This window comes from Macrobrachium rosenbergii, chromosome 27 (genome assembly GCF_040412425.1).
Source record: "Macrobrachium rosenbergii isolate ZJJX-2024 chromosome 27, ASM4041242v1, whole genome shotgun sequence".
Classification (NCBI taxonomy): Eukaryota; Metazoa; Arthropoda; class Malacostraca; order Decapoda; family Palaemonidae; genus Macrobrachium; species Macrobrachium rosenbergii.
The window spans coordinates 36,772,009-36,794,451 of record NC_089767.1 but is presented as its reverse complement, the minus strand read 5'-3'; the positions used below and the strand labels follow the sequence as shown (position 1 = coordinate 36,794,451).

General features: G+C 37.6%; 1 protein-coding gene across 4 annotated transcripts in view; it reads left to right on the top strand.

The window, feature by feature from the left end:
- Positions 1-5,262: 5,262 nt before the first annotated feature.
- The window catches only part of LOC136853642 (inter-alpha-trypsin inhibitor heavy chain H2-like), a 245,366-nt gene continuing 228,185 nt past the window's right edge, over positions 5,263-22,443 (top strand). Inside the window, exon 1 of one of the 4 annotated variants that reach the window (XM_067129473.1) lies at positions 5,263-5,642. The gene's annotated coding sequence lies outside the window, so the exon portion shown is untranslated. The remainder of the gene's footprint in view (positions 5,643-22,443) is intronic. The other 3 variants (XM_067129477.1, XM_067129476.1, XM_067129479.1) reach the window with 3 other exon arrangements.

Genomic DNA, 22,443 nt, shown 5'->3' with positions numbered 1-22,443 from the left:
TAATAAAAGTAATATATATATATATATATATATATATATATATATATATATATATATATATATATATATATATATATATATATATATATATATATATATATATATATATATATATATATATATATATATATATATATATATATATATATATATATATATACAGTATGTATATATATATATATATATATATATATATATATATATATATATATATATATATATATATATATATATATATATATATATATATATATATATATATATATATATATATATATATATATATATATATATATATATATTATATGTGATAATATATATATATATATATATGTATATATATATATATATATATATATATATATATATTTATATATTAGAATCTTGAAGTTTACATCGTAATAATAACCACTTTTATTGTGATAAACAAATACCAGGTACAAAATATTACTTGTTTGGTTTGACTGATATTCTAACCATAAAAGTATGGATGAAATCCTTAGGAATTACATCATCCTTAAATCCTCCTTCTTTTGGGGGTTATTGAGCATCTTCATACGCACTGAACCTGAACCATTCTTATCACATTCTTCTGCATACGAAGTGTTCACAGGGAATCTCTCTTGACCAAGGTTTGAAACAGATGCAAGTCATCTTACGAAGTAGGAGCAGGTTCATTTGAAACATCTAACCTTAAACAAATCCATTTAAAAATCAGGTGTTCCTGTCAAATAGGTTGAAAATATTTGGTTCTCAGTATCGCGTCTCCTAAATTCTCTCTTCAGTGTGAAACTGTGACAACCCTAGGGCGTTTTTGTCTAAAAGGCACTGCCAGCACTCAAGTTGTTCAGTATATAATATTTCTTTTTCATGCACCTTACTGCTTGTAGCAAATGAGCTTCCATTTGCCCCTAATCCTATAGACAGATATTACCTAGTATCTGGATATGTGTCCTTTCTCGTAGTATCTAAAGCAGCGTTTCTCAACCTTGGGGTGCTCCCCCTTAGGGGGGCGTCAGCAATTTCCAGGGGTGGGGGCGCGAGCCCCATGGAAAAATGATAAATTTTCTAATTATATTCGTTATTCTCTCAACAAGAGTCGCTAAGAAGCAGTGTCAAGTATCTCACTAATTTATTCTTTTTTTTTTTTCATCTTCCTTTAAATCTGGGAGGGAATTTTACTCATAGATGCAAGGGGGTCGTGGAGGGAGGGACCAACTCTTAGAGGGGGGCGTGGTAATAAAAAGGTCAAGAACCACTGATCTCAAGCCTTAGGTAACAATTCATAGAGATTATTTGTATTCTTACTTCATTTCATGAGCTGTCTGTCACCACTCATAATTAGCTATCGGTATAGTTTTAAAATCAGAAGCAAAAGACAAATAGTTAAAAGTTAGCATTTGTTTATCTCAAACAGAAACAATATATCTCATCACTAGTCACGCGAGTTCGCGGTTTAAAAAAAAGTAAAAGATAAAACTTAGAAAACCACAGGAGGTAGACAAACCCCGTAGAGTTTAAATATTTACAACGCTCAACGAGGATATATATCTTTCTAGTCTTGAAATAGGTTTATGTACGGAATTTCATTTGATTTTAGATGTTATCTTTCAGTTCAACACAACATCCAACATTCTAAGCTACTTTTGACTTTGACACTTGAATAAACAAAAGTCTGCAAACTGAATGTTTATTAGTTTTGTTGACAACAAACTGTAAATAAGACATCTAAGTTATAAGCTAGATATATACAGAAAATTGACCCTCGAATCACTAATTATTGTATTCGTATCCTTTAGGCTCTAAATCCCTTGATTTCTTTATCAATTCATTCGTTTTATACTACAAAAAATCTTTGGTGCTATTTTATAGATGCGACTACAAACTGAACGCTTCCTTCATTTTCTATAATGTTTCTATGGATATTTCAAACTGGGCATTGGGAGTCAAATTAGTACGATACAAAGATTCTGGTCTCCTTTCTAAGAAGAAGAAGAAGAAGAAGAAGAAGAAGAAGAAGAAGAAGAAGAAGAAGCCGTAAAATTCTTAAACTAAGATTGGCAAATTTGGTCTTGTGAATTCAGCCTTTTGATCAAGGAAGACAGTTGCCAGGCCTCGGGCAAAGATCGGTCTATTGCATAATAGCATAATGACGGGGTGTGAGAGATCTCAGAATGCTTTCAATAACCACTCTTGTCTGTCCTGTTCTCAGGAGAAACACGAAGCCAATGAGACGTACGCGGAGGAAAAATTTATGCTTCTCACTTGCCCCAAAAACCCTACGTGAGTCTGTTCTTTTCACATATTTTTAGACTGATTCAGATTCAGCAGTTTCACGAGGCTATAGTGATTTTAGTTGATGTATTTGTTCCTCGTCAATCTTTTGATGGTCTGATCTTTTTATTCACGAATTTATCAATAGAACTGGATTAAAGAAATACAGAAAACAGTGAAAACAAACAAATGGGACTGCCAATTTGGTGATAAATAAATAAACGACAGGGAACTTTGTATGAACAAAAGTAACGTATGTAACAGCAAGTGTAGGCTAAGGTTAACGTTAATCCCCTAATGATGGAGAAAGTGAAGTCTATTACCATAACATCAGGAATGAAAGAGAGAGAGAGAGAGAGAGAGAGAGAGAGAGAGAGAGAGAAGCATATAAACATACAAAAAATCCAAATCTGTTACTACAAAGTACCTCTTTTGTTAAGACGGGGATGCATGCATGTGTACTCACACCATTTGAGAGAGAGAGAGAGAGAGAGAGAGAGAGAGAGAGAGAGAGAGAGAGAGAGAGAGAGAGAGAGAGAGACAGAGAGAGAGAGAGTATTTAATGCAGAAAGCAGCATCGTTATACAAAATACTTAAAATGTGCCGTGGTTTTTCTCAGTAAACTTCAATAACTTAATCCTAAGTTGTGATAGTTAGTTTTTATGCCATAGAACTAAATTTTGAAAAACTTTTAGAAATTAGGAAAGGGAACTGCACAAATCAAGATTACTATCATGTACCAGCTTAACTGAAAGTCAGCCTTTGACAGAAGAAGAAAAAGGAGTATTTTGTAAAGTTTTATAGACCTATAATGTTTTAGACCTATAAAGTTTTATAAACTGTTTTAAGAACTAAAATGACTGTCCCATTATTTCCTACAGTTTCAGGAAATAATGGGATAATTATAGTTTTTAAGAGTTTATAAAACTTTATAGGTCTACAACAGCATAGGCCTATAAGACTTGTCAAAACTCTACATTGTAGTTTACAAAGAACAATGATATATAGACTAGATACTAATAAATGGCAGAAAGAAATACTGATAAATCACATAAGAAAGATTTAACGAAAGCAAACAGATTTCACAACTAGGGGCTTAATATCCTACAAAGGGTCGATGCAATCTTACAACGCAGAACTTACAACGCATCCTATTGCTCGCCAGAGACTCCAGCGTTCACTGCCATCGCCATTCCTGGTAAAACTGTCGGATACCGTCATTTGCGATGGATGTTGGATCTGCAAGGGGAGGAGATAGTGCAAAAAGGGTTTCTAGAAATAAGCGTTTTTATCCAAATACCTTGAACGCACAACAGACTGAATTCTTTTCGGGAAGAAACACACAATTCTTTGCAGTTTCGTTCACTTCGCGAATACAACGAAATGTGTTGGCTCAGGAGAGTTGGTGTATTAAGTAATAGGCTATAATTGCACGGTGCTTCTATAAAACACCCTGTAATTATGGCTAGCGGCTATATGTTATTAATTTTTTATTACCTTCAACACGTCTTTCCCCTTTGGAAGAAGACGGTTCAGGAGAGTTTTTCAGGAGAGTTTTTCAACGAGTATTTTCTCAGAGCGATGTTATTAGTATCTTGTCCCGCCCTGCGGATGTTCGAATGTCTTACGTTTCACTTCACTTCACTTTGGTTTTATATACAGCCCTCCACAGGGATAATTCCCTCTCTGGCGGGCCCTTCTACGTTTTCAAAATAAAGTGCGTCTTATATTTTACAATTATCTTCCAGTGTTTTCTCGTCAGCATCGCAGCTCCTGCAGAATAGGAGAGTCTTTTGTTCTTTTTAAAACGTGCCAACGCTTTTGGTAGTTCTGACTGGTCACCCACCCAAGTGTTGATCAGAAGCACACCAGGGTACACGCTTCGGAAATGTTTGTAGTAAGGAGACTCGGCCTTGAAAGGGATGAATAGATGGATTACAAGGAGGGACTACAGGAAGCGAAAGTATGTGCAAGATAATGGATAATGGTGCATTGTGTGAATAAGGGCTCAACGTGTTGCTGATGAGCGTTCTGTGTAGGTGTAGGGAGTGGTTAATGTGGAAGTTTGCTGCACAGGGGCTCATCCATGATTCAACAGTTCATGTGCGGTTGTGGCAGTGATAGTTGCCTCTTCTCTCCAAGGTAACCACCCTTAGGGGAGAGAGAGAGAGGAGAGAGAGAGAGAGAGAGAGAGAGAGAGAGAGAGAGAGAGAGAGAGAGTAAAAAATATTGATAAAACTCAGAAACATCACAGATAAGCAATTCTCACCATCGAAAGCGAACAGGAAACATCAATCAAAACGAACAGTGGCTTCTAGATTTTGACATTTTCAGGAAACTGAAATGTCAATAGATAATACTGGCTTGTCTTACACGCATTCTCTAGCGAACACTCTCTTTGCGATGTTACTCTGAGTAAATTAGGCCACAACGTTGAAATAAGTCTTTCTTCACTTTCTCAGAAATTACACCAGTGAATTGCAAAAATTCCTGAGCACTTTTTTCTTATTTACTCGTGAAATAAAGATGTACAAGACTAGAGTACTAGCTATTAAATGGGAATGAACTTCGGAAGAGAATTACTGAAGATAAACACTTGGCCTACTGCATTCTTCGGTTGCTTTCCTTCCTATTCGCCTAATCTATTTCTGGTTGGAAACTACTCTACAGTTCCCAGCTTTTGCATTCTATGTTTTCAAGAATAAATTATGAATGAGGGACATATTCACTTTATTGTTATTTACTGTTATATGTATCAGACTGTAAGGTCTTTTTTTTTTTTTTAATTTCATGCCACCTGACAGCTGAGAATTCAAAATACAGTACCGGTTTGTAAATCCTCTACCAGCTTGCGCCTACTCATCTATTTTTTTAGTCATTCGAAATGTGGTCACTTAGGTGACAAAAATGCTTGAACCTTCATTTAAAGAAAGAGAAAAAAGGAAAAAAATGTGTTGATAAGATCAACCAGCTGGTTGGCGAGAGAGCAACAGTTTCAAGTCAGGACAGAAAGAAGAGCCATGAAAAGAGCGCCGATGCCGAGCGACCGCTCAGTATAGCTCAACTCTTTGAGCTGATTGGAGGTGTTCGTGAAGTGCTCTGAACTCCGGACTTCGTATATGGTCTCTCACTATATCGAATGTTTATGTCAACAAAATACGAAACCATGTTTCTTCACTTTTGTGAAAATAACTTCGTAAAAGTGCTAGAAAGCTTTATGTAAAGAAATCATACGCAGGTAATGCAACTGGTGTGATAAATTGTCAAAGTTGAATTTAGAAGTTTATAAAACTGAGAATATCCAGAGTCACGTGGCCCTAGACCTAGTTACAGCTGTTGACATCTAAAACCGGCCTTGTTAACCAAAGGTATGTGTCATGAACTTTAGTTTTACTTATTTTCTAACATATTTACTTTTTTTTGCAAAGGTGACACATATTGTTTTCCGTGTTTAAATAAACATTGTACCCGGAAGGAGCGTGAGATGATGCTCGTTGATAAGATAAGGGGGAGATATGTAGGAGCATTTTAGGTACTTTTATCTCAAATGACAGCTCTTGATACTTTTAATAGCTGTAGTCAAGTGTCAGCTTTAGTTCCTCATATCATTTTGCGCCGTTTTATCCAGAGGGAACGTATAACTAGCCATTTCCACCATGCCTGTGTTAGAATGCATTGTAGGCCTAGGTTAATAGTCTCTGAAGTTGTATGTTACCACTTAAGCCTAAGCCAAGAATTTGAATACCAAAATAGCCTTATGAAAATATGATATTGCAAAGAAAGGACGCCCCCTGAACACCACATCAATGTATTTTTATAAGCCGTATAGAGCATGTAAGGGAAAGTAACAATTTCATACATTCGTTAGGCCAACCGGTTAGACCTACTGCTTTACCGGTCACGTCAGTATTCATTGTCTGAATGTTCGGTAAAGCTCGGTCTCGATAAATAATTGTTTTTAAGAATCATCTTGGAAGCTTTTTTTTTTATTCACTACTGAGGTATATTTAATTCCAGTGCAGACTGATAGGTTATTGGGGAACTCGAACATAGGCCTAAGAGGAGGAAAATTATCCACGCATCTGGCACTGTGCAATATGCGAAGTTAATCTTATCTTACCTAAAATAACCTTAATTATTTAAGCTGTCATTTTTCCATAGAAATTATTTAAGCTCTTATATTTCCATAGCATAGGCAACATTATTTAACCTAGTCATATGTGCTCTGACCTTACCAAACTGAAACATACTTAGTCTAGCTTACCTGTTCAGCATAATCATACCTGCACTAGGGTTACTCTGCTGAATTCGGCTTAACCTTAATTTAACTTAACCTAATCTAAACATACCTAACTTTACTTGCCAGAAGTCAGCTCTCCTGACCCTCACCAACACCCCAATTATTATGCATGTTTTGAATGCTCATGGACTAGGCTTGCAGAACTGCCTAAATCAACATTTGTTTTTGTTACTTATGAAGTGGTTGGACTTCAACCGTACTGAAAATTATTCACCTAGCACTTGACTCTGTAGATGTTAAGGATATGCGGGAGAATTTCACAGGGTAAGGTCTAAGCAATAAAGAGAAAAAACTAAATAGTGTGGCAAGTGGAAGGTTCTCTCTCTCTCTCTCTCTCTCTCTCTCTCTCTCTCTCTCTCTCTCTCTCTCTCTCTCTCTCTCATATCGTTTAGCTTTTTGTTCATCTTCTCCCCTTGTTGCCGAATCCATTTAGTGTACTACAGAAGTAAATGAACGGTAGAGAAGGTTACATATATATTTTAGGTTTAATGGGTTTTGTAAATACTGTACAATGTTTAATTTCTTAAAAACAACTAAACTAGTGTTCTAAGATCCAAATTTGTTATGAGCTCGGCGTACATTAACAGGCTTGAACGTTTTCAGTTATTATCGAGCGTTGTAGCTGATGCATGTTACCTAGTTGCGTTTCCACACTTCGCTGCATGATTTGTGAACTAGATCTGCGCTTGCATGAGAAAACTGCTGATGCGCAGGGTTACTGTAGGCGTCTCCTTCCGGGTAAGGCACCACGTATCTGATAGTTTACCGTCAGCTTGATCACCCGTGTCTTTTCTTGTCTCATTGTTACCTGGCACTGGTGGATAACCACTTCAGTACGAAGACCTAGAGTTTCTCAGCCACACTGATCGAGAGACCAGTGGTATTAGCAGACGTGTTTATATGCTTCGTCATCTATGCTTTTTTCTTATGCAAGCCGAGAGGTTAACATATACTCAACTCGTCTCATTTATCTGGGTTTAAGACCAAAGTTTTTAAAACTCATTGTAGCCTACTCTTCGTAGTCTACGGTCTATAAGCTACCTTGTCATTCACTTTTAACAATTGTTTATCTTGTTCTGTCGTTTACCAGAGCAAGACAAACAATCGATTCCAATGCCTTGGAGAGTGTTCGCGCCTTGTTCTGTATACTGGTACTAATCGTTCATTTTGGAAAGTTAAGTATACCTTAGTTTTACCAGACCACTGAGCTGATTAACAGCTCTTCTAGGGGTGGCCCGAAGGATTAGACTTATTTTACGTGGCTAAGAACCAATTGGTTACTTAGCAACGGGACCTACAGCTTATTGTGGAATCCGAACCACATTATAGCGAGATATGAATTTCTATCACCAGAAATAAATTCCTCCAACTCTTCATCAGCCGGTCGGAGACTCGAACTCGGGCCTAGCGGGTGCCCGAGTACTAATCCACAGCTCTACCGACTCTAGCACGTACTGTTTAGCTTGACATTTCATCACCAAATTTTCTTCAGAAAGGGCCCTTATCTCACAAACTAATTCCTGCTTTTCAATAATAATCCTTAGGATAAGTGCTCCACCAGAACATGATAATGTTACTAATAGTGATATTAGTTGTAGTAAATAACTTTCAAGTGGACAATATGAAGCTGTAAGTGTTGAAAAAGTGAAACCAGTTTCAAAAGTGCTCTCATGCCAAAAACTGTATAGGTTAAATGCCTTGGGTTATTTTAAGAACTGAAGATTCTAAAATGTAAAAGCATGACTTCTAGTTACCGTACTTTTAAAATATTATTAAAATTGACAGTGGCGGTATATTATTATTATTATTATTATTATTATTATTATTATTATTATTATTATTATTATTATTATTAATTATTCATCTCTTTGGGTTGCCCTTTTTACTTATTGTTAGTATAGCAGTTGAACAAGAAATAATCATTCAAGCAAATTGTAAGATGAATTAGGAAATCTAAATAGGTGTAGACCTATGTGAGTGTGTGCGTGTAGAATTCGAGTCTAAATATTGCCGTGGCTTTCCTAAACTAAGTAACTGATGTAAGTCCAGTGAGCTTCGTACTGTTCAGCATTACACAGCTATTTGTTTTATTTTTAACGTTTTACCCGCTGAAATGTTCCAAAGGACGATCGGGAGGTGGCTCCTGGTTCGAATTGGCTAGCGTTTAAGCATGGATGAGTCCGCATCAATTGTTTAACAGCTTTTAACCCCGAGACACTTAGTGCCTATTGTTAAAACTGGGCACCAAGAACACTCTGGAGAATGCCGCGTTGTTTTTACAGTAACAATAACATGGAAGTCCCTGATTAAACTGCTTGTATATTTTATTGTTTGTTTTGTTTTTCCGAGCTCTGAATGTAAATGGCTGTTTAGCTCGTGTTGTTGATCGTAAGTAACGCCTCAGTATCTCCCCTTCCCCCTCACCCCTCCCCCTCCCTCCCACTTCCCCCTTCCCCCTTTGCAAGGGTGCTGTTCAGTGCACGAAGCTCTTAGTACTAAGCATTTCTTAATTCTTCGTTAAATAATTTGGCGTATCAGTCCTCAGGGAAAGCACGGAACATGTTTATTGATTAGGATGCATTTTTATGTGTTTTCATAGGAAAGTTGTTTCTGCTGTCTTAGGGCACACAGGGTTTAAAAGATATTCCAAAATTCTGTTATTTTGACTTTTATGTCTGCCATCAAAATCCGGCCTCCAGAAATAACTTGAAATCGTGATCTGCAATGCCGTAGAATTTTTCAAATTTAAGTCAGAATGATTTATTATTGTTCTCTGCTTCCCTTAGCAGTATTGTAAGCCCTATTCAGATCCAAACATGGGAATAAAACTGTAATAGGTCAGTAAAATTAAACCACTACATTTACTGGCACTTTAATAAAAAAAAAAGATTTCGTTGCAAAATAATTTTTAAAACATTATTAACGACATATTGCAGTACGGGGCTCATGGGCAAAAATGTATGGCCATTCCCTCTCTCTCTCTCTCTCTCTCTCTCTCTCTCTCTCTCTCTCTCTCTCTGTGTGTGTGTGTGTGTGTAGTGAGATATGTTCATTTGAGAGTGTGTGTGTACCAAACAGCATATGTGACCATATATTTATACACATGTGTGTGTGTGTGCGCGCGCGTCTGGTACTCCGTTACCAAACCCGACTGCAATTAAGTCAAGGTCATACATAGGAATATGCCACAGCTGGAGGCCCCATGTCTTTTACCTTCACACTGCGTTTCCCCTTAGAGGGGATGGCACCAGAGATTATAACCCTCCTGTCTGAACAAGTCTTTTGGGATGAGCGTGCTAGCCCCATGCCCTTTTTTATTTTCAGTTGTGACCACTTGAGTTGTCTAGCTGTCAGGTCTAATTCAACTTCTAGGTCAGCAGGCTTATGCTCTCTTATAAGTGTGTCCATCCACCTGTACTTGTCAAGTAGTTGAACCTGGGACGAGTTGCTTGGCAGCTGAGAATGCTACCAGTCACACCCCAATATATATATATATATATATATATATATATATATATATATATATATATATATATATATATATATATACATATGTATATATATAATATATATATTTTATATATATACATGTATACATACATACATACATACATACATACATTTACATACATACATACATATATATATATATATATATATATATATATATATATATATATATATATATATATATATATATACATACTGTATATACACATACACATTCATACACGCTACAGTGGGCTTCACTTGTAAGAAGTACACGGATAAACGCTTATAACTTGCATGTGTGTGCACAAAGTAATGTTTTAGAGGAGTAAAAGGTTAAACCTCCTTGATGAAAATGAGGGTTATCATTGAAGATTATAGTCTTAGGTTAAACGGAGAAAAACATTTCTACAGCATTTAGATTTGCGTTGAAACTACTTTGAGATGCACGAACAGGTGCCCCGTCGTACTCTTGCAATTTCGTTGCTTGGGGAAGGACCGCCTCGGCAAGCTTTGGTGCAGTTGTTGCACAAAGACAACTATTCAGTCTGTTAATTAAGCGAGTTTGCCCCTGATCAAATTGTACCAAAAACACACACACACATAGGCCACTTTCTCTCTCTCTCTCTCTCTCTCTCTCTCTCTCTCTCTCTCTCTCTCTCTCTCTCTCTCTCTCTCTCTCTCTCTCTCTCTTTCTTGCTTTTCCTATCACAGAGCACAGGGCTGTAATTTCTCTCTCTCTCTCTCTCTCTCTCTCTCTCTCTCTCTCTCTCTCTCTCTCTCTCTCTCTCTCTCTTTTCCTATCACAGATCACAGGACGCTAATTTCTCTCTCTCTCTTTCTTGCTTTTCCTATCACAGATTACAGGACTCTAATTTCTCTCTCTCTCTCTCTCTCTCTCTCTCTCTCTCTCTCTCTCTCTCTCTCTCTCTCTTGCTACTCCTATCACAGATCACAGGACTCTAATTTCTCTCTCTCGCTCTCTCTCTCGCTCTCTCTCTCTTGCTTTTCCTATCACAGATCAGAGCAGAGGGCGCTAATTTCTCTCTCTCTCTCTCTTGCTGCTTCTATCACAGATCACAGGACTCTAATCTCTCTCTCTCTCTCTCTCTCTCTCTCTCTCTCTCTCTCTCTCTCTCTCTCTCTCTCTCTCTCTCTTCTTTTTCCTGTCACAGATCACAGGACTCTAATTTCTCTCTCTCTCTCTCTCTCTCTCTCTCTCTCTCTCTCTCTCTTGCTACTCCTATCACAGATCACAGGACTCTAATTTCTCTCTCTCTCTCTCTCTCTCTCTCTCTCTCTCTCGCTTTTCTGATCACAGGTCATAGGACTCTCATCCACAGGAGATACACATGTAGCATTTCCCACATTTGGGAGAAATTGCCACGAACTAGCGTCTCGCTAATTGTTAATTACATAATTCAACCTCCCCGCTTCTTCTCATCGTTAAGTCCATCCACGTTTCAAGGCGGTGAAAGAGGCTTCGACCCAGACTCGGGTCGTTGTAGTAGCTTTTCTTCGGACCTTGGTAGTCAGTAGCCACACGTAACGGTATGCGATCCCGAAAGACTTTGATAAGCTGCGAGATACAACCGTATGTTGGATGTTCTACATACCGCTGTGTGTGATCCTGATCGCCACGAGATTAGACGAGAAATGTCCACCAGATATACGCGCCAGGGACATGGGTGCGTGTGCGTGAAAGGTTTACCGTCCGCACGGTCGGGCGGGTTATACGGACAGGTGGGATGGATGGATTTCCGAGATGTAATCTGATGTTTTTTTTCTCTCTCTCTCTCTCTCTCTTTTCTCCGGCCGTTTGAAGGGATGATTATGTCTTCGCTTGGTGAAGATGATCATTATGATATATATGTACATATATATATATATATATATATATATATATATATATATATATATATATATATATATATATATATATATGTATATATATATATATATATATATGTATATATATATATATATATATTGTATGCATATATATTTACATATATATATGTATATATATATATATATTTTTTTTTGCCTGTGTTGATCCTTGTGTTTCATTGGTTAGAAGCTAACTCACCACCCAGAAAACCAAGTTAAGTTCCCAATCAAGGCTGACAGATTGAGACAGAGGATAAAACAATTAAGGGTGGTGGATCCCTTGGTGGGAGAATATGCCCCCAGAATTGCAGATGAGCCTCCTCTCTTTAGGCCAATGACAGTCAAACCTTTAACATCCGTAGGGCTCTGGAGCAAGGAAAAATGATAGCATTACCACTGCTATGCATAGTGGTACAGTCACTGTATTTCTGGATCACGGATAGGTTGACAAAATGTGGACGTATGCAGGAGTTGTAAAAAGGTTGCTGTGGGTGAAAAGATGGATCAGTATTTTGAGATGGTTCAGTCATGTGGAAAGAATGAACGACTTTAGGCGGGAGAAGAGAGTTTATAATTCGTTGGTGTTAGGGGAAAGGAGGAAAGAGATACTGCTAAGAAGTCCATAACAATCAAGAAGTGCAAGAATGCACGGGGCTATAGATAAGGGTGAACTACGTAGAAAAAAGTATGAATATAGAGATGCCTCGCTTCTCGATAGAAGAAGTTCCAAAGGAAATTCATCAAATAAACGACCCGCCGTTCTTCTCTAGGCCGTTCTTTCTGCCTGTCATCAGGTATGCTCCCTGCCTCTGCATGTAAATTATTGTTTTGGGCAGTCATCGTTGACTTGGAGGAATGACACTCCCTACTCTGTGATGATGGGTAACAGCTGCATTACTCTTTTGGCCTCTCTCTCTCTCTCTCTCTCTCTCTCTCTCTCTCTCTCTCTCTCTCTCTCTCTCTCTCCGTCAGTTTCACTGATTTCTTTAATGTTTTAATTGGTGGTTCTTACTCTGCCTTTCGGGTTAGTTCCCAGTGTGTTTTCCTACCCCGTCTAGTTTGTTAACGTCTTGGTTTAGATAAGAGCTTTTGGGATACTCGACCTGTTGGCCTTCACCAGGGGCTTCGCATACAGTAATCGCACGTAGGTGTATGGATTTATGGCCAGACAGACGGATATGCTTGCAGACGCCAGCATAACGGCTGCACGCACAGTACACACCTGTATGCACTGTATGTATATAAATAGAAATATGTGTATAAATATATATGTAAATATATATAGTATATATATATATGTACATGTATACACAGACATATATATACGGTATATACCCATACATTATACATACATATATAATCTGTTGATCCGCTTTTTCCAGATATACACATGCATTCGTAATAGCAACGCTGACCTCTAAACTTCTCGATATCCTTGCAATGTTCGGCTACGCCCAACAACACGAGACTTTTGGCTGCAACGGATAACAGATATTTTGACTTTTGTTTTACAGCATTTTCGGTTAAATCTGGAACTCTTTTGGAAAACATGGGAAAATGCTTCGAATATTCTTTTGTTTTTGTTGACTATTTTTTTTTTATTTGGCATTTGGTATTTGGTTGATTTCATTTTGTCGATTTACTTTGATTTCATGCATTTTGTAACCTATAATACTCACAATGATATATATATATATTATATATAAATATATATATATATATATATATATATATATATATATATATATATATATATATATATATATATATATATATATATATATATATATATATATATATATATATATATATATATATTTATTTATATATCCACATTACACACACATATATATTATATATACTGTATACATATATACATATAAATATGTATAATTGAATCACGAAAATACGGAACGTGATGAATATATAAATAAAGACAAAATCCACGAAGGAAAGAGAAACAGTGGAGTACTGCAAGGCCTTTCGCCTTCTTGTCCTTTACTTAGCAGATTAAGTAAAGGACAAGAAGTCGAAAGGCCGTGCAGTACTCCATTGTTCTCTTTCCTTAAATGATTTTGTCTTTTATATATATATATGCATACACACACACACACACACACACACACACACATATATATATATATATATATATATATATATATATATATATATATATATATAATGTATATACACACACATATATATATATATATATTTTATATATATATATATATATATATATATATATATATATATATATATATATATATATATATATATATATATATATATATATATATATATATATATATATATATATATATATATATATATATATAGTGTGTTTGTGTTTGTGTGTGTGTGATATCTGCGCGCGAGTGTGTATATATGCTTAAACGTGTTGTGGGTCTGTTGGTACTAGAATCCTAGTTGTCATCGTGGAGTTACTGTAGTTACTCATGTAGCCTGTTATAGAAGGAAGAGGAGGATTCACAAGAATGCAAGAAATTAAAACAGAGATTATTGGGATTACGGAGGACTGGGAAAGGAAAACGAACATGAGGCCGGTGTCAGAAGGTTGTCAACGGGTTGAATCTTCGAAATCCCGTCAGCTGTCAATAAGAAAAGAAAAGAAAAGGAAAAAAAACCACTGCAGCTGTTCGTCATATTATAGACTTGGAGTCCTTAGTTTGAGTTATTTATTGGAAAATCTTTGGCGAGTTTCGGCAGGTTGAAATGAATTAAAGCGCCTTTTATTTAATTTCTGATAAATGTTTGAACCCTCAGTCTCAGATTTCATGTAACTGAAACATACACAAAATTGCATTGCCTCTCAGTGGTATATTCCAACCACTTGGAAGTTTCAAACAATTTACAGGATTATGCTGAAATTATCGGTTGTGGCTGCACCGTAAATCCTTGTGCATGAAACATAAGTCGTGTGTGTGTGTGTATATATATATGTATGTATGTATGTATATAGTGTGAAACAAACCTTGTATATATATATATATATATATATATATATATATATATATATATATATATATATATATATATATATATATATATATATATATATATATATGCATCTAAATTTTAGTTCCATTATATGAATTCGACGGAATAGGTATAGTAGTCATTGATTGGGCAAAGTTTTGTCTTCTTTCATTTTCTCTCACATTTTAGCATTTGGTTATTTGTAGTTGAACGGTGCTGCTTTTGGAAAACAGTGACGGAAAAGATATTTAGAGTAGCCACTTCAAAGGACTCCTAAGTTCAGCAAGATTCAAGTCAGGGAAAGGTCTATGTTTTAAAGTTTTGACAAATAAAACGAACGTTGGGAATGAAAGTCATAACGCCAGTTGAAACGGTGTTAGTAGGGCAGTCAGGAGTGAATATAAATGAACGAAATGAGGCGAAAGTTACTTGGATTTAAGAGGAATTCAAATTCATCATCCCCGTGACAGTCGCTGCCCTCATATGCGACCCAGCCGGATGCGGAAATGGGCTTTCGTTGGCATATCACCAGTGGGAGATGTAACGGTTTTTAATTACACGTTAATGATCAATTAGCCCATCATGGTATGCGTATGCCCCGCTCATTAGGGGCTTCCCAAGGTCATCAGTGGACTGACGTCATAGGAGGGGGAACTATTCATTCCTGCTAACATGGCATGCCCTTCGGAGCGTAAGCACGAAATGACTACAAGCGGAGGTGCGTTGATTCCTAATCGTTGATGCTGGGTGAAGTTCAGTTCTGCTTGATTAATTTTCTGTGTGTGTTGAGCTTCAGATGAAATTTCAAACTTCAAGGTAGCTCTGAGAAGCCTGATCATTCCAAGGTCGACCTTGAGCTATAGGACCTCAAGGTTGATGTTTTGAGTCCTGTTAAATGCTTGAATTAAACTTGATTCATGAGCAGAGATGTTTGATTGCCTTCAGTCATGTCGTGTATATGCAGAACAACATTTGCATGTATGAAATTGCTCTTTGGTATCCAAAATTATTTTCAGCCCCGCAAGAGGCCTCAGATTTTATTAATGCAGGAAAATATTAAAGAAGGTCTTTTAAGGGAACGTTTACTCAAGGGTGCGAATTATTGTTGTTGTCGATGAGTACGGAGGTTTTACGAATTTTACCAATGGCAGAAATGGAGAATAATCCGATATATTAGTCTAAAAACAGCGGAATAGATTGTCGGTGCTTTTGTTTGTGTGTCGAAAATGGGTTGACAATACAGGATAGGAATTTTGGCCACAAGTCCATTTTGCTATCCCAAGAAATGCGCATAGATTTTATGTATACCGTGTATAAATTAATTATGTATATAAATACATATATATACACATATAATATATATATATATATATATATATATATATATATACTTGAGAGAGAGAGAGAGAGAGAGAGAGAGAGAGAGAGAGAGAGAGAGAGAAACTAGGACGCAAATGGGTGGAAATGATAAAGAAAACCGCCATGCGTATCTCCCATAGATATCTGATACGTTCGTCTGCGTGTGGTCTCACGCCTCAGCGAGATTTTTTTTTTTTACTTAATTCCGCCCGGGTAATTTGCCAGTGCTAACGAGAGATGCCAGGGGTAGCATTTAGGGGCATAGCTCAGCCCTCATGCATGGAGTCAGGAGAGATGGACAGAAAGAGACTGACGGGTACTGAATAGACCTAGCGTTTAAATATTCAACGGCCATCATGTCCCTTGAAACGAACCGCGCATGCGTCTAGGCACGAGCTCTTCTGTTTTCCTTTTCCTGTTTTTATTATTTATATGACGACTGAAGGGGCGATAAAGGACTCTCTCTCTCTCTCTCTCTCTCTCTCTCTCTCTCTCTCTCTCTCTCTCTCGTAGAAAGAAAGGTTTTATGGGCGGGGAGGGGAAAGTATATGAAACTGAAAATTGATCATATATCAATCTTAACGTTTTCCTTAGTTTGAATGTGACGGTATAATGTTTGGTGTCCTACACGAGTATTTTACACGCATGCACACACACACACACACACATATATATATATATATATACATATACATATATATATATATATATATATATATATATATATATATTATATAAAATGTGTGTGCACGCATTCATCATAATCGGTACTGCATGTAGGCCATGCGACTTTGTAGTCGAAAATATACCAGTTTTCATGAAATTCCTCTGCGATGTTCTTATGCAATACAGAATCGTGCTGTGGCATGAGAATAATAATTTATTTGGCTGTTCACTCTTTCAGTGTCTTTGCGGGCATGACTTTCTGTGAACGTCGACGACGGTAGTCTGTGATTCGTGTGCTAGTCCTGTTGCATTGGTCAGTTACGCTGTAGACAAGGGATGTCTGTGCATTAAAACTGTGATTGCGCGTACAAAAATAACATTAGGTTTAGTTCTTACCCGTTAGGCATGTTCACCTGGGGGTTTCGACCCTGAGTTTGCTCAAAATAAACTCATCGAATGGCAGTGCAGTGTCAAAAGGAGTGATACATTATCATTATTCTATTATCAGTATTGCATGAGCAGAAACCCCGTATTGTTGTGATACAGCATTATCATTATCATTGCGTGAACAGCAACCACATATTGTAATTTCTCCAGTGATCCTCTAGTGTCGTCTTCCATCACCACCTCTTGTTTTTCGGATCTCAAACGCTTCCTTCCATGAACTTTATCTGAGAAGAGATAGAGGGCAACATGATTATTACTGTAACACTTAATTGTACGTACACGTACATGCTTTGACTTTAGTTGACAACTGCAGTTCCCACCGAAGCTAGAGATTAAAAATCAAATCTGAACCTCCCGACACCCACACAAGAGCAGATGTGTCAAGTGCGTTTGGAGAGAGAGAGAGAGAGAGAGAGAGAGAGAGAGAGAGAGAGAGAGAGAGAGAGAGAGAAGCCACCAACCAAAACAAACAAACAAACATGCAGAATTCGTGGCAGTAAACGGTGCCAAGGAGGATCGAAAGTGGGGATGATATGGGTATTTGAGTCCGTCATGTTACGGTTTCGTTTTGTTTGGCCTTCAGCAGGAAACAGATAATGTTAGTGTTGCTAAATATAGCCGGATGTTTGTTTACTTTCGTGATTTGGTTATCGGGCGGATCTTACAACCTGGAGTAAACGCGTAGAGGCTGGACGGACCCGCGTTTGCTATATGCAGATCGGGGGCAGAAGGAGAGAGACTGACGCACTGGTAGGCTGATAAATAGGTACGGATACCGTTGTGGCTACATGTTCATAATAACAATGCTTGTTCCATCATCCGCTGAATAATAATAATAATAATAAACTCAAAGAAGCACAATCTTTCATGAGCCCGAATTAGCGTAACTTGGAGGTGTGTGATAATTATACTGTCAGACTTGTGCTTAACATGGCCTGTTACATATACATTAGTAAGTATTTGTTGCAAGGGGTTGGGGGATATTTAACGACGAATTAAAAAAAGCTCTCCCCCTCCCCCCTTTGAGTGATCTGTCGTCGGAATCTCATTACTGACAGAGCGATATTTTCGGAGGATGTTAACCAAACAAACAGGTTAACCTAGATGGAAGTATGTAATATGTTTTTCTGAAGGGATAGGATTGAAGAATTTGGACTGGATAGATGAGTAGATTGAACGAGAGAGAAATATTAAAGGTATTTGCTCTTGAGATGGGTAAGTAGATATGGACAAACATGCACCCAAACACTGAGAGAGAGAGAGAGAGAGAGAGAGAGAGGAGGGTTTTGTAAGTCTTGTTGTTAGAGATGAGAACAGAATAATTAAGATCGAGAGAAAGAGGAACCTGCAGTTCGCTGTCACTTCTACCAGTACGCCCACAAGTTCCAATATGTGCTTAGTCAAGTGAGATCTGTGGAGAGGCTGCAGATTTTTTTTTTTGTGCCTTCTGCAGTGACAAGCGCTTTTAACCGCCCCTTCCCCCCCCCTCTCTCTCTCTCTCTCTCTGTCTGTCTCTCTCTCTCTGATAGGATTTATTAAAACTTATATAAAGGTTGGGTAATCTCTCTCTCTCTCTCTCTCTCTCTCTCTCTCTCTCTCTCTCTCTCTCTCTCTCTCTCTCTCTCTCATAAGATTTATTAAAACTTATATAAAGCTTGGGCAATCTCTCTCTCTCTCTCTCTCTCTCTCTCTCCCTCTCTCTCTCTCTCTCTCTCTCTCTCTCTCTCTCTCTCTCTCTCTCTCTCTCTCTCTCTCTGATAAGATTTATTAAAACTTACATACAGCTTGGACAATCTCTCTCTCTCTCGCTCTCTGATAAGAATTATGAAAAATTATATACATCCTGCGCAATGAGCTAATTGAATGACTGTGCCAGAAATTAACACCAGGATCAGGGATAAGAAGTTTTTGTCCAACAATCTGAGATGTGAGTCAGCTGTTGAAGACCAAAGGGGGAGAGAGATTCAAAACATGATATAGTAAAAGAATAAAAAGATTTCCTGAGGATTGACAGGCCTCCAAGAATCTCGATAGACTTAATTTCTATAGGATGTGTTGTGCAGTTGCGGATGAGATAGACCGGATTGTTCTCAAAACTGAATTTGCAGCCAAGAATGAAACTTATAGTTTTATATGAGTTCATGTCAGTGAAGATGTCTGGGTGTTGGTGAGTGGCATCGTATATCCTATACCTACTAACTACCATTTTTAGGGTTTTAACTTCATCCCCCACAATTTGCACCATGCACTAATTTTAGCTAAATCTCAGTTCAGAGAGTCAGCAACCACAGGTATATACTCAGGAGCCGAGATAGATGCAAAGGCAGTAGTATCATCTGCATAAGCAATGTGTTAGTTGCCAAGGCCAAACCTCATATTGTTCTGTGTGATAAAAAAATAATGAGCCAAGAACACTACCCTAAGGAACACCAGACAACATTCCTTGTAGACACTAGAGCTCATCAAGAACTAATCTTCGCAATCTTTTAGTACAGAAAATTAATAATAATATGAAGAAATATTCCACCATCTCTCATCATTTTCGAAAATGAGGGCCTTATGATTAACACAGTCAAACGGAGCGCTAAAGTCAAGGCCGGTCATGCAGACTTCATGACCACAATCTCAGGATTTCTGTAAGACACTGGGAACTGAGAGGAGGCGCCACAAGGACCCCCACCCCTTGCGAATGATTACATTTTCGACGCTTTATCAATAGACGTTCAAAAACTTCAGGCAGTGTGAATTATGGAAATTGGGAAGTATTTTTCAGGGCAAGAGCTACCACAGCCATGTGTAGCTAATAGAGAAACATAACCAGTCTCAAACATGTGCAAAAAGAACCCCTTTTATGCGATCTGGCCAAAAATAACAGTGGACTTGGGAGCTAAGTAATCAATCACTTTCACAAGAGAGAAAGGGGAAATACTTAGATCGCTAACATTTCCAAAAGCATCAAAGTCAAGTAAAGTAATCTTAAATTCACGGGACCGAAAACTTAAGGTAAACAGTTTAGCTTCATTAAAGCAAGAATGAAGCATATTGATTATCTCATTGCTTTGCTTGCTGTCAAATACATCAGCTGCAAGGGTTGTCTTTTCTTTTGGAAAGTAAGAGCCAAAGCTATCTTGTATAAGCAAAGTGGAACTGTTTAGTCCGCACCAAAAAAAGTACAAGTTTGAGAGTTGACTCCTCATTTATGTTCTTGAGTCGTACCGGGAAGGGTTCTTTCTTAGTCAAGTTATGTTTATTTTCAGCCGAAATGTAAACTGAGCCACAGCTCGTAGTTGGGTATAATTACTGCCAGTCGTATCAGATCTATTCCTTAACCTTCTCCAAATACTATAAGCATCCGGGTCCTCCAAATAAGCACGTCAGCAATCGTCAGTGATGTTGATGTGTCTTGTTGTCTAATAGCATTGATTCATTTCAGTGAAATAAATAGGAAACGAGAGAGAGAGAGAGAGAGAGAGAGAGAGAGAGAGAGAGAGAGAGAGAGAGTTTTTGATTATCGTAGTACCTCACAGTTCTTTTGCTGTTCTCTACCTCCTCGTAAACGCGTGTTGTGTTTGCACAGTTAATAAAACCTTGTCGTCTTCCAATTGTAGACCATGTTTACACAGTAACCAAAGGCGCCTTTTGTCGTCCTCGTAGCTTAAAATGCAATACCATGACGCCCCTACGCTTTATGTTTTTTATGTCTACGATTACCTACTCATTCATGTTGTCATTTAGCGTTGTCTCTTGCCTAAATGTAAACATTGACTCTGCTAAGTGTGGCTCTTTGATGTTAACCATATTTTACCTTACGCCTTTATTTATTTATTTATTTATTTATTTTCAGCTTTTAACGAACTGGTATTCTGTTGTTAACAAACTGGTATTCTGTTGTATGGAAACGTGCTTGTCGAGCTGATAATTTTTTCATATCCAATAATAATAATAATAATAATAATAATAATAATAATAATCATAATTTCATTGTGTAATAATAATAATACTGCATGTAACTGGTATAAAGTATCTAATGACAAAACATAATTGTGTCAACATGTTTAGTTTGCTATTCCTCGGTATCAAAGTCTACTATTTTCATCCGTACTCTCTTATAATCTTTTCATCCCCCTTCTCCTATTTTAAGTAATATTTCTCCTCTTTCACAGTACCTCTTTTCTCTGGTCTTCTTATCCCTGAAGAGATAAGAGGTTTGTGCCCTGTCAGGTATGGCATTCATCATGTCAGTCGGGATTTGCGGAGTCCGCGTTTTGCTAGTTCATACCTTTAGTAGGGGCCTTTTTGTGTTAGCACCTCTTGCAGTTGCTGTGGGCCAAGATGTTGGGTTTTAAAGCCTTTTCCTTGCGATCAACCCAAGAAGATGCAATTACAGCCTCGTGGATGATAGCTGTCGGCGTTTTGAAGCGCCACTGTCAGATTCTGAAATATTTTGGTTCGAATCTTCGAGCGTCACTGTCGGGATATGAAGTGTCGCTGTCAAATTATTAAGCGTTACTGTCAATATCTGAAATACGGACGTCAGAATCTTGAGGATCGGCGTCAAAATGTTTGGTGTTGCTGTCGCGGTCTGTAAAGTGTCGCTTCGGGAACGGACCTCGAGTTCTTGGGTGACCTTGGGTTGTTATTCTTGTTTTTGACCTGTTAGGTCTTAGGTCTTCCCGTTTGAAGCCACCTTCGCATTGAATAATCTAACCTTTCTGTGTGTGTGTGTGTGTTTGTTTGTTTGTTTGCTCATTGCTCAGCATCTTATGATTATTATCCTAAGCGTCCCTGGACCCGGAGAAGGGCCACAAAATTAAGTGTACCTTAGTTTTACCAGACCACTGAGCTGATTAACAGCTCTCCTAGGGCTGGCCCGAAGGATTGGACTTATTTTACGTGGCTAAGAACCAGTTGGTTACTTAGCAACGGGACCTACAGGTTATTGTGGAATCCGAACCACATTATAGCGAGAAATGAATTTCTATCACCAGAAATAAATTCCTCTAACTCTTCATCAGCCG